The 12,338-nt window shown below is 31.9% G+C and overlaps 1 long non-coding RNA gene across 1 annotated transcript; it reads right to left on the minus strand.

Annotated features, from left to right (window-relative positions):
* Nucleotides 1–412: 412 nt before the first annotated feature.
* Nucleotides 413–8,601, minus strand: LOC123322776. The gene is made up of 2 exons (XR_006539219.1): nt 8,397–8,601; nt 413–617 (listed from the first exon to the last, which is right to left on the minus strand). It is a non-coding gene; the product is annotated as an uncharacterized LOC123322776 (long non-coding RNA).
* Nucleotides 8,602–12,338: the final 3,737 nt, after the last annotated feature.

Here is a 12,338-nt window from a genome sequence, read left to right on the forward strand (position 1 = left end):
AAAACTATGCAACTTACCTTGAGAAGATGAAGCATTACTAAGTTTTCCTAACGAAAATCATATATAATATGTTACTTAAGAACTATATTTGAACCATATACCTCAGTCTTTCATTGACATTGATAATTTTTTTTAGTCAGGATTGCATTACATTGGGAGAAATAATTCAAAAACACTCAGAATATTTATTTTATTCATATAAAATGAATATTCGAATACATAAATAGAGGAAACTAAAACAAAAATGGGATAATAAACTGAAAAATACATAATTTTGTTGATGTAATTAATAAAAATAAAATAAATATATATTTTGAAGTCGCAAATTAAACTTCTAACATAGTAAAAATGAACATTATGCTAATCTGGGATATCTGATATAAGTGGAGTCAGTATCTCTTCTCTCCTCCAGTCTTGGTAGGACTGCCACTGTGAATCATTTGATTCTTCCTCCGTTTCAATTTCTAATTCTTTCAAATTCTTGTAATGAATTGTGCACCTTATGTAAAGGCCAAATTTATCCTTCTTAGAGAAGAATTTCATTTTTTTTTTAGATAGTTTCAGAAGTTTTTTTCTCGAATCAGTATCTAATTTGACAATGGACTCTGTTATTGGAACTGAAAAAGAAAGAAACTTTTAGTAATGACGGGAATCCTTCTTATTTCTAGCAGTATGATTTCAAACTTTGAAGATTTGAGATAATTGTTAAGCAGATTTTTTGAAATCATACAACACAATGATAAAATAATAAAATATTCCACATAGGCACGAAAGAACATAATTTACACAAACTATTAAATTTCAGAAGTACGAAAACTTTATTGAATTTAAAACAACTTCTCAAATCATTATATATTATACGTAAGTACATTCAAAACTTACATTTCATTTTCTTTTGTTTTTCTCTCTTCTCTGTAGAGGATAACTTTTGTGATGACACCATCTTCTTTCTTTCAGTAAAACTGGTAATATAACTATAAACAAAACTAACTTTCTCGAGAGAACTGGTGCTAGTTCTACAAGAATTGAGCTTAAGTATGACAGAACCTGAATGGAAGGGGTAATCATCCCCTTTCCTCTTGAAAATTTAGGGTAATTCTGTAGCAGGTAAAAAAATAGTGCTGCGCAAACTTATGTCCCAACCCATTTTTATGCATGAATAACGTCTAATCGAAAATCAAATAAGGCCGATTTCGTTGACAATGTTATGAAAAATGAAAATAATTCATGAGGTATTCAGTTATTAATTTCCCCATTTATTTATTCTTTGTCCATAGAAACAACGTCATTCGCCCGAAATAGTATTCATAATTCAAAATCAATGGAAAGTATTCTTTTCATTGAAAATTCTGAAGCAGCTACAATATAATATAATAAAATTATACATAAGAGCAAAACAACGAGAAAAAACATCATTATAGTTCAAAAAAAGTTATTTGGTCAACGAATTCTATAATGAAGGTGATTAATGATCGATATATTTTAACATTTAAGCAAGATTTATATACCAGTAGATTACAAAATATTTGCCGATTTGATAAAGTATGACAGCGCATGCAATGACTTATGATTTCGTTTCGCAATATAATTGAGAAGGAACCATTGAAATAAGAACATTATACAGGGTGATTCATAACTATTGGGACATAGGCTAAGGGCAGATTGTTTGGACCAAAATATGTCGATAGGACCAAATATACCTCAATAAAATATTGCTGTGAAAAAAGATAGAGTGCGTTAAAGTTGAATTTTTTATGAGGGGACAGAATAATATTTTCTTCGAAGTTCGAAAGTCCTTTATTAAAAGAATTAGAAAAGGCATGGGGTCGGAGGAGGCCACGTAGAACATTTAATTTAAGTTTATTCTTTTTATGATACATTATTTTTAATTTTGCTTCATCGTCAAAATAAATGAATAAAATAAATAAATCGTTACTTCAAATCCCCTTCCGATGCTCTGAACTGTTCAATTGTGTTTTTCTCAAAAACGGATGAAAAAAATATACAGTGAAATTATTAGCAAAAAACGAAAAAAAAATTCAACTTTAACGCCCTCTATCTTTTTCCACAGCAATATTGACGTATATTTGGTCTTATCGCCATACTTTGGTCCAAACAATCTGCCCTTAACCTTTGTCCCAATAGTTATGAATCACCCTGTATATGTTCTTGGAACTGGGTGGTACCAAATAGCGATCAGAAAAACCTTTTATACTGATTAAATATGGTAAATGATTTCATGAGATAATTTTTCGAGAGAATAATGCGTTGGTCAAAAGCAAAGCACAATACTTAGATCTTCTGTTTTTATTGTTTTTTAGGAGAATCCTCAATTAAATCAATTTTTATTTTAAATGTTGTATCCTTTCTTGTATAATTCAGAAAAGTTCGTCAGGCACTAGCGAATAAGGTTGTGTTTTTGAATGTCATTTCTAGCTTTTGGTGCCTGAAGAGTATAAATTTTTCGCTGTTGAAGATATTATTTTCATCTGAAAAAGATTAGATACGTAAGAAAAAAGCAAAACTATCCACAACTTGTGGAGAGAAGCAGCGAGAAGATAGAGAGTAAATTTCAGGCGAAAAGTAACAACTGAAGAAATCAGAAAGGGGGCTTGTGCTTGTATAAGGAATGGTGGAGGTTATTTCGAATTTCTGCTTCTATCCCCTTCCAAATCAGAATCTGCTGAAACGAAACTAGTGTTTGCATTCTAACGAAAACTTTTTTAGAAAATGAAGAAGGAATTAGGCAAGTTTTCAAATTTTTTTTTTCATACATAAATTTTGGAATTTGAAAGTTGTAGGCAAATTGATATTAGAAATTGATTCTTCTCTTCTGCATACACCAACTTCTAAATCATACCAATTCTTTTTCAACATCTAATACAGGATAGTTTTGCTGTTTTATACGTATCATATCTTTCTCTGATGAAAAAAATTCGAAATTATAATAAAACTTAGCATAATAATGAGTTGAATTTGAGCAAAAAAATTTTTTCTACCTGCTACAGGATTACTCAGAATTTTCAGGGGTTATTCATCATTACCCCTACAACTTCACTATACTATAAGTTGACCATTTTCTTGTTATTCTGGTAGTACAGTAGGTGCAGAACGGTCAACCTGTGTGGTTTTATTCGAAGAAAGATAGCAAACCTCACAAAATGGTTTCAGAAAACTTACAGAATGTAACCTTCCCATTGGAGAAGAAGACACAGAAGAAAAAGAAATGTAAGTATACATTGCACTTTCGCATAATTCTTGTATGTATATTTTGGTAGTTTTATTGTATTGAAAGTAGAAGTTTTTTCAGATATTCAAAGAAATTTTGTGACAATTGAATATTTTCTGCGTTCATTAATTTTTCGTGAATCTAAATATTGATTGGATCTTATTATAATATTATTTCATCCTTCAACAAAGATATGTCGTAATACGAATTAAACGCCATCCTGATAGGAAAAAGAAGCATTTTCATCATTAATAAAATATTTTTTCTTTCAGTCCCAATCACTAAAAATATAGTTAAACTTGATGCAAAATCAAAAAAAAAAAAATTGCTTAAGTTAGCAAAAATCAAGCTTGAAACCTTCACGGAGAAGGATAAACTTAGCAATTTTGTGAGATGTTTAGTGAATTACAAGAGTCTGAGGGAATATAAAATAGAAGCAGAAGATGAAGCCGGTGATTCAGACTGGCTGAAATACGAAGAATGGAGGAGAGAAGAGATAATTCATATTCCTCTTATGTCTGACATCGAGAGCTAAGTTGAATTTAATTCATTCAACTGTTTGTAAATAACTTTTGTGATTATTTTTTATATTTGTATTCTGTATATAATGTATTCTGTTCAATTTTGTTGAAATATAAATCGAATAAATGTAGTCTCACAACTTTTGACGTTGTTTCTCTCAATGCGAAGCGAACAGAGCCAACTCAAAAAAAATATTCCAATGAATGACGTCCTGAAATGTAGTTTTGGAATGTGATCAGTTTCGCAACTTCTATAATATATGAATAAATTTCGCTTGTTATCATTTAAACCGACGCATACGCCATTTTGCAATTAGTGCCATTTACGGCCGTTTTCAATAAACCTATATATCCATCGTTTCACTTACTGATGATTAGTAACCATTGGTAACTAATCCAAAATTTATCTACAGATAGATCATAGAAACGAAATCACATGCATATCTTCAGTAACTGAAACAATAAATAGATAGTATTATTGAAAACAGCCGTTAGTTGTTCAACAGAATTGCTGTCGGAAGCGGTATTCAAAATCATGTTTATTTCGTTCATGCCAACTATGTATGTGTGTAGTTTATGACGCTTCAATATGCTTTGGATTTTTCTTGGACGGAAACAAGAGTCTGTTGCCAGTTGCCTCGTCCTCGTTTTGGGTTTTCGAGTAAGATGACCAAGAACTCACGATGTACCCATATCCTTCAGCAACTGATCTGAACTTTCAGCATTTTTTTTTTGGCGTCTTATGCAATGGTGCAACGTTGATTCTCTCCAGTGAACTGTTCTCATATATTATATACATATATAAGTGCACCAACTCTACTCAGTGGATCTCACTCGTCTATGAGACTGGTTGATCAGTTTTTGAGTCAAATTGACTGATTTCGTGATTCTTTTGATTTCAGTACTCGTCGATTATTAACATTTTTAAGGTTTTCATTCCCAATCTCCGGAACAAAATCAATTAAAAAATTGAAATAACCGATTCGCTCCTGCGTAAATTCCTGCACAAATTTGACAGGAGCAAATCAAGTAAAAAAAATTGTTGTCTGACAATGAACTGAAAAAAAATAACTTTGAAATTATATTTATGTATAGTAACGTTTCGGAGTCTATATCAGACGACTGATAAATTAGTGCAAGAATTTATGCAGGAGCAAATCTGTTAGTTCAATTTTTTAATTGATTTTGTTTCAGAGATTGGGAGTGAAAACCTTGAAAAGTTCCAAAAAGTGCAGAATCCTTCCAGATTGAATTTCAAACGTTCGACTACTTTCTTGAATATACAATTGGGTGGTTAATTAAAAAATTCTTTCAGCTTTGTCGAGCAAATACCGACAAAACTAAAGTAATGTAAAGTATATTAATTTATATAATGTCAGTACCATATATTTTTGTTTAACAGTCATTTACTCGGTTTATTCGAATTAAAATCGGCAAAAAATATCCTCAACCAACATATTTCAACGCGAATATCACCACCTATATTAGAATGAAAGAAAATATAATTATTGAATGAAACCTACTTACATTCTTTGTGGACAGCTTTTGGTGGAAATTTGAAGAACGATTTTTGAGAAATTGTGAAAAAATGGGATTATCCTTAGCATACACTTTACTGCTCACAAGTTCAGATCCATTGATGTTAAATTTTGCAAGTTGATGCTCGTTTTCCAGCCTAACGAAAACTTTTCATTTTAGTCAGAATTGATTTAGTCGTCATCTAGTTTTTTTGAAATTTTGTACACTATTTCAAAAATTTCCAGGCGATACGGTATTGAAATTTGTCAAAGACTTTTTTCGGGTAGTAAAAGAGTATAGATCTTTCTCTCCTGAACACAAATATTTATACATATCATCGTCCATCACTCTTATTTTGAGAACTACAGAGTTTCAAATTTGTAATATTGATATTGTAGAATTATATGATTCGAATAAATGTATTCCGAAAGTTTTTGACGTTGCTTTTTTTTAATGCAGATTCAACCTGACCAACTCAAAAAGAAATAAATATTTCAATTAAAGTTGCTTACGAACGTAGTTTTGCAAAATTCATCAGATTCACACCTTCCATATAAGGAAAGCAGCAAAATTTTTAATATTCATCTTACGCATTACAGAAATGAGAAAATAATTCGAGGCTGGCAGAGATCATCTATAAGCATAAGACAAAAAAATTTTGAGGACCCCCGATCTTTTTTTCGAAATAATTAGATATCATAACGCAGATCCCAAATATCTTACTTGGTTCTCGAATTACACGGCGGTTGAAAATAAACCTTTCAAATATTTCGCTTCATCTTGGTGTATACGTTCAAGATATTCGAGGCTATGCAACATTGAAAATAATGTCGTGATCACTTCGAGTTTTTGCTATTTTGACAAATAAGGCTTCGGAACACAAATTACTCTTAGAATTTATGTAGATGTCCCCAAAAAAAAGCTGAATTCAATAATAATAACGAATGGGTCGATAAAAAACACTATCAAGGATCAAATTATGTTGCCATTGTAAATAACTCAACTTCCTCCTATACCACTCTTAGGTTATGTATCATTTTCAATAATGATCTACAGCACACTCAACTTATTCGTTCAGTAATATCATATGATCAAATTTCCTACTGTACGATGATGGGAAATTTTAAAGTCCAGTTGAGTCCAAGATATTAGATTTTCGAAATGTTGCCTCAAAATTAAAAAACAAATATAGAAAAGTTGTTGTGCAATTTACGCCCAGGTTCAAACGCATCAGTTTTTAATTTCCATACTATTTTCACTGTTCTCGTCTTAGACACTGATTTAAAAAAAATTACAAATATTCTCACTTAAACTGCATTATTTCCAGAGAAAATAAATATTATATTTCTTGAACCTCATTCGTCCAAAGGCAGTGGATAAACATTGCTCGAAAAAAAAAATTAAACTTTCCTAATAGTTTTGATCAAGAATGTTTGACTACTCATTCTGAGACACCTTCTTTATCTATAGGGGAGAAGCAAATTTGTATACAGGTGTTATACATGAGTTTCTTTCAGTAAAAAAGTAAAAAGAGTTTCTATACTCCTAAATAATTAGAAATCATGATTAAAAATTATCAAATGAGGCTGAAAACGAATGACTGGTGTATGGTAGCCTGTTTTTCCCAGAACGCTTTCGTACAAGGTATTAGTAAATGATTGCGACAGACTTCAGAGGCGATTCTGCATTTAAAAAGGAGAGTTTGAACCAAATTAACTAGGATGCATAACACCCGGTGATTATGATTCTTTCTTAGTCATTTTAAACTACTGTTTTCATAGGAAAAAACACAACTTTATGTTCAGCTCAGCAAATAAGCCTGTAGGAAAAACCATAGTACGCCACTGAATTGCTATCAAAAAAGTGTCTGTATAATGTCTTCATTTAAACATCCTAGCACAAACAGAAGCAGAGATAATGACCAAAGTTGAAATTGCCCAAATTTTAATTTTGGCCTATCACTCAAAAACAAAAGAAGATAGAGGAATGCAGTTGATGGCATTATTAGTTTCTCGAAAAAAGACGACATGAATGGTACATTCATTTTTCTCTATCTCGCCCACCCTGTACACTGGCCATACAAAAGTATGGCGCTTGGAGTAGGTACGTATAAACTCTCATCGGAATATCTTCTGAGTTTCTGGATGTAGACATACATGAAAATATTAAAAAAAAAAATTTACGAAATTGAATGTATTTTAACACAATGACTACGCCAATTGAAATATATACAGGGTGGACCATATATTTAATGCAACTTCATTTTCAAATGGGACAGCATATAGGTATATTTTTTCATTTTTTGATAGGTCTTAATTCTTTCCCTGATTCTGAATATACAGGGTGGGTCAAAAATGCGTACCGTTTTCTGGGGTTGATAGTATACTGAAAAATAAGTATAGTTTGATCAATAAACTCTATCCCAAACTGAATATTAATGGAGATATATCCTCCCAAATGATAAAATTAAAAAAATTTCTCCGCATATCTTCTAAACTGAAATTTCGTGCATAAATATATGTTGTTAAAATACAATTTTTTTTCATTAAACTTCTACATTTCTGATATTGTTAGAAAGGGAGTTTTCAGAGGGTGAGTCATGATTTTTTCTAGACAATTGGTTTCGTTGTATTTGTTTTGGTGAAAAAAATAAAAGAATGTCACATGATGACACCAGATTCATTGACAACGATATTTTAGCAGGCCATGAACAATTTTGTATCACTCTTAACAAAATTGTCCATGGCCTGCTAAAATATCGCAAATATTTCAGGGAATTCCTTAAAACTAGAAAACGGCTGAATCGAATCTGCACCATAATAAAGTCTTCGTCACGCTTGAATACCAGCATCAACTTGCAGAATTTACTATCCATGGATCTATGCTTGTGAAAAGTAGCGTGCCTACAACAAGTTTTTTGGTAAATTGCTCAAAATTTGTTTCATATTTCCAGCAACATCAATGGGCTTCTTTTCAAAATTGATACGCATAATTCATTTTAGAAATGATAAAGTTAATTGAAGAGGGGAATGATTAAATTTTATCTCAACTAGGAAATGATAAACAAAATATCTTATAAAAATGAACATCACCATCATATATGCAATAACAAAAAATATTCAACTTACCACATCAGAATAATTTAAACTACAAATAGAAATATACATTATGTATATAACAAATAGGCCTCAGAACAACTAAAAACATTAAATCGGAGTATGGACAACCACATTCGAGAATAAAGCGAAAAACAATAATGAACGACAGTATCCGCATCTAATTTTTAAACATATGGTCATCACAGTCTAATTTCATTTATCAAATTACAGTATGCTCGACCTCTACACATGTTCTGAAATTCACTGTACAATAATTTCGTTTCCTATATGAAATCTCAACACTATGAAAATCGAATATGTGATCATTGAGAACTACATGCGAGGAAAGGGAAATATTCTTCGACAAAATATGAAAATTTTTAATACATTGGCTCATTAGGGTTTTTAATTACTGTATGGTTTGACCAACATAACAATCACCACCATTACAACAATCCACTCTATAAACAACATTTGAAGTTTTTCCAAACTCATCACAAACCTTCATCCTATTAAAATATCATTTGAAGGTTTTTCAGTTATCACTATGAATCTTTTTTTCTTCCAACTTTGTTGCATACACAAGACCAAAACTCACAACCCCAAATGATATATTACTGGAATGGGGAAAATGAGTATTTTTGAATATTTGGAATCCATTATTCAACAATATCATTCTGCACCACAAAATTCTTGCCATGAAACGATTGATGGCTCAATGATAAGATTTTGTGTTTTGTGTTGAGTTTTTTCTAAGGAAGAGACATGGAATGGACAATTCTCCATTTGTTTCCAATAAATTATAATAATAAATTTATCGCTTCACTCTCTGATAATGCTTGGTGAAATCGAGCATCAACATAATAAATTTTTTTCAACTAGTTTTAGTAGGTGATAAGTTTACTCTCTTAGAATCTCGATGTGCCTGAATGAAGAAAGTATGATGGATGCCCTCTGATCACAATGATTTTCTTTCAATCTAATCAAATCTAGTTAAATTGGTTCTTATAGACTTGGTGAATGCTAAAATCTCTTAAAGTTTTGTTTCTTTTTCCTTTGCGAGAAAATATGCATGAAAAAGTACCCATAACCTACGCTAATGGGTGGAGTGTCTGATGGGTAAGGAGTATCAATCAAATTCAGTTTCCATCTTTCTGCGTACTTTTTCAGAGAATATATACTACCGTTTGGCGTCATTTCTCTTCTCATGGGGATACGGAATTTGGGAAGTTAGGAAGACGACATTACAGAGGTGATTTTCTGAGACGCCATTATGGATGAGAAGCAATTCGTCGGTCCCCAGTGTGTGATGAATAATACCACAGCCATTTTTTCAGATCCGGACGTTGAGAGGGTGGTATAATAATGTCCCCGCAGCCTTCAAATCAATCATATTTTGATGTTGAATGAATATATGGCTGGTTGAATAGTTAAATACTCGTTCTCCTCCATCCTTCATGAATATAAATATCGGATAAGGACGAAATGAAGAAAGATCTGTTTTATTTGTGTATTTATCGAACAGGACATCTTCAGAGTTCCTATTTACAACAATATACACGGAGCATGAAATAACCACCAAATATAAAATAATATTTTTTCACAAAAAATTTTTGTGAATATTTCACCCCTTCTTCTGTTCATGCACAAGTAGTGGAGTACCATTAGACTGAAAAATGAGAAGATGAAGAAAACATGCATCAATTTCTAAAAAAACTTTTGTAACAGGGTTTTCATATGCCACGATAAATTCGACCTTCAAAGTTCAATGCTTTTTTGTAGACGGGGCTAGTGTCTACTCCCTCATAAGGGTTAAATCTACAATATGGTACCAAAATTTTTGCCCCTCGATTCTTTAATAATTGACCTGTCAGTATTTTTCTAATATTTTTTTTCCTTTTCTTTTTATTGAATATACACCAACTTTCTCGCAAATGCCACGATCTGTATATATACGTAATATACATATACAAACAACTCAATAAACAAGTGTTGTTCATTTAGGTGCCATAATTCGAAAGTCTGAACCCTTAAAAAAATGCAAGATTCCTAATTTTTCTTCATATTATTCTGTAGTTCCTGTGTAATTCCTTGACTTGTACATATATTTTAACAGTAGATTTATGAAGTCAAAAAAACATATTTTTTGCCATTCTTTGGGATTCGGCTTTAATAAAAAGATATAGCCATTTTACGCTTTCACAATGAGTTATTCTACCCCCATTTTCCAATATCACAAATATTTTTTATTTTTGAATGTCAAATTACTCGAAATCGACGCATTATACCAGAAAAAATGGAGAATTCAAAAAGTATCGTTTCATCATAAGTTGCGAAATGTTTAACTGGTTACGGAAATTGAAACGTTTCAAAACGTCAATGAGTTTTGAAGACTATCTCTGTATGTCAAAATTAGAAAATTATATATTCCCTACTCGAATCTTAGAACATAAATACATGGAATGGACATTGACTTGCTATGAATGTAGTTTGTAGGGTTTACATTCTGTTTTCATTGTCATTTATGTATATTTTTTGACTTGTTTGTGTTTCATTCTTGTAATGATTTAACAAAATGAATAAATTATTGTTATTGTTATTATTGTTATATGAATGTAAAATATTTGTTCTAGCCCAAACATTCGATGCTTCTCTGTCTAGCGCGACACTAAGATAGTGACATAAAATAAATAAACTTATATAACTCCTACCTTTTTGTATGGAGAATTTATGTGACAATGATGTCAGATTCAACTATCTCAATTGAGATTGGCGACACCATGCAACTATGTCACTCCAGTCTTTGGACAACAACAAATGTTTATTTTCCATTCCTTGTATCTACAAGGATGTATTGATATCTAGTTAGCCTAGACCAGTTCCATGCATAAAATAAACATTGCGTTACTATGGTAATGCAATGTTTTTTTTTATTTTATACTCATTAGAAGTGTAAGTGTGAAGTTTGAGTTCAAAAAAGTAAATCAGAGTTATTATTAATTATTATTGGATTAAGGGAAAAAGATGTCCACCGAAATTGTGATAATCGAAAAATTGGAGTATCGAGCCATCCTCAAGTACCTGCATTTAAAAGGGTTAAGAGGTAAGCAGATTTATGATGATATGCTTAATACCCTTGGTGATCAATGTCCTTCCTATTCGACCGTGAAAAATTGGACTGCAAGCTTCAAAAGAGGTAAATTTTCCATTGAAGATGATGGCCGATCGGGAAGGCCAGATTTTGTATCATTCCCCGAAAATATCGATGCAGTTCATGACATGATTTTATCAGACCGTCGAATTGGGCTAAAACGGATATCTGAAGCACTGAATATTTCATACGAACGCGTTCACCATATAGTTCACGTCAAATTGGACATGAGAAAAATTGCTGCAAAATGGATCCCCAAAATGTTTGAATGTTGACCAAAAGCGTGCAAGAGTAGAACCATCGCGTTCAATCTGTGCTCGATTTGAAAACGATATAGACTTCCTTAACCCTATTGTTACTATGTATGAGACTTGGGTACATTTCTACGATCCAGAAACAAAGCAACAATCGATGCAATGGCGACACTCTGGTTCTCCAAGACCTAAGAAGTTTCGTGTCCAAAAATCTGCTGGAAAAGTTCTGCTTCAGCTTTTTGGGATTGCCATGGAGTGGTCATGATTTATTTTTTAGATAAGGGTAGAATAATAACCGGAGATTACTATTCGACATTACTGACCACTATACGGGAAAAAATTGAAGAGAAAAGACGCAGAAAGCTATCCAAAGGTGTTTTGTTTTTGCAGGACAACGCCCCTGCACACAAATCTCATGTTGCCGTGCAAAAAATATGTGATTTAGGGTTTGAATTACTAGAACACCCCCTTTATTCACCAGATTTGGCTCCATCCGACTATCATCTCTTTCCTCAACTGAAAAAAAAGTTCAAAATGTCGTAAATTTTTTTCCAACGGGTAGGTAAT

This window comes from Coccinella septempunctata, chromosome 1 (assembly GCF_907165205.1).
Source record: "Coccinella septempunctata chromosome 1, icCocSept1.1, whole genome shotgun sequence".
NCBI classification, from domain to species: Eukaryota; Metazoa; Arthropoda; class Insecta; order Coleoptera; family Coccinellidae; genus Coccinella; species Coccinella septempunctata.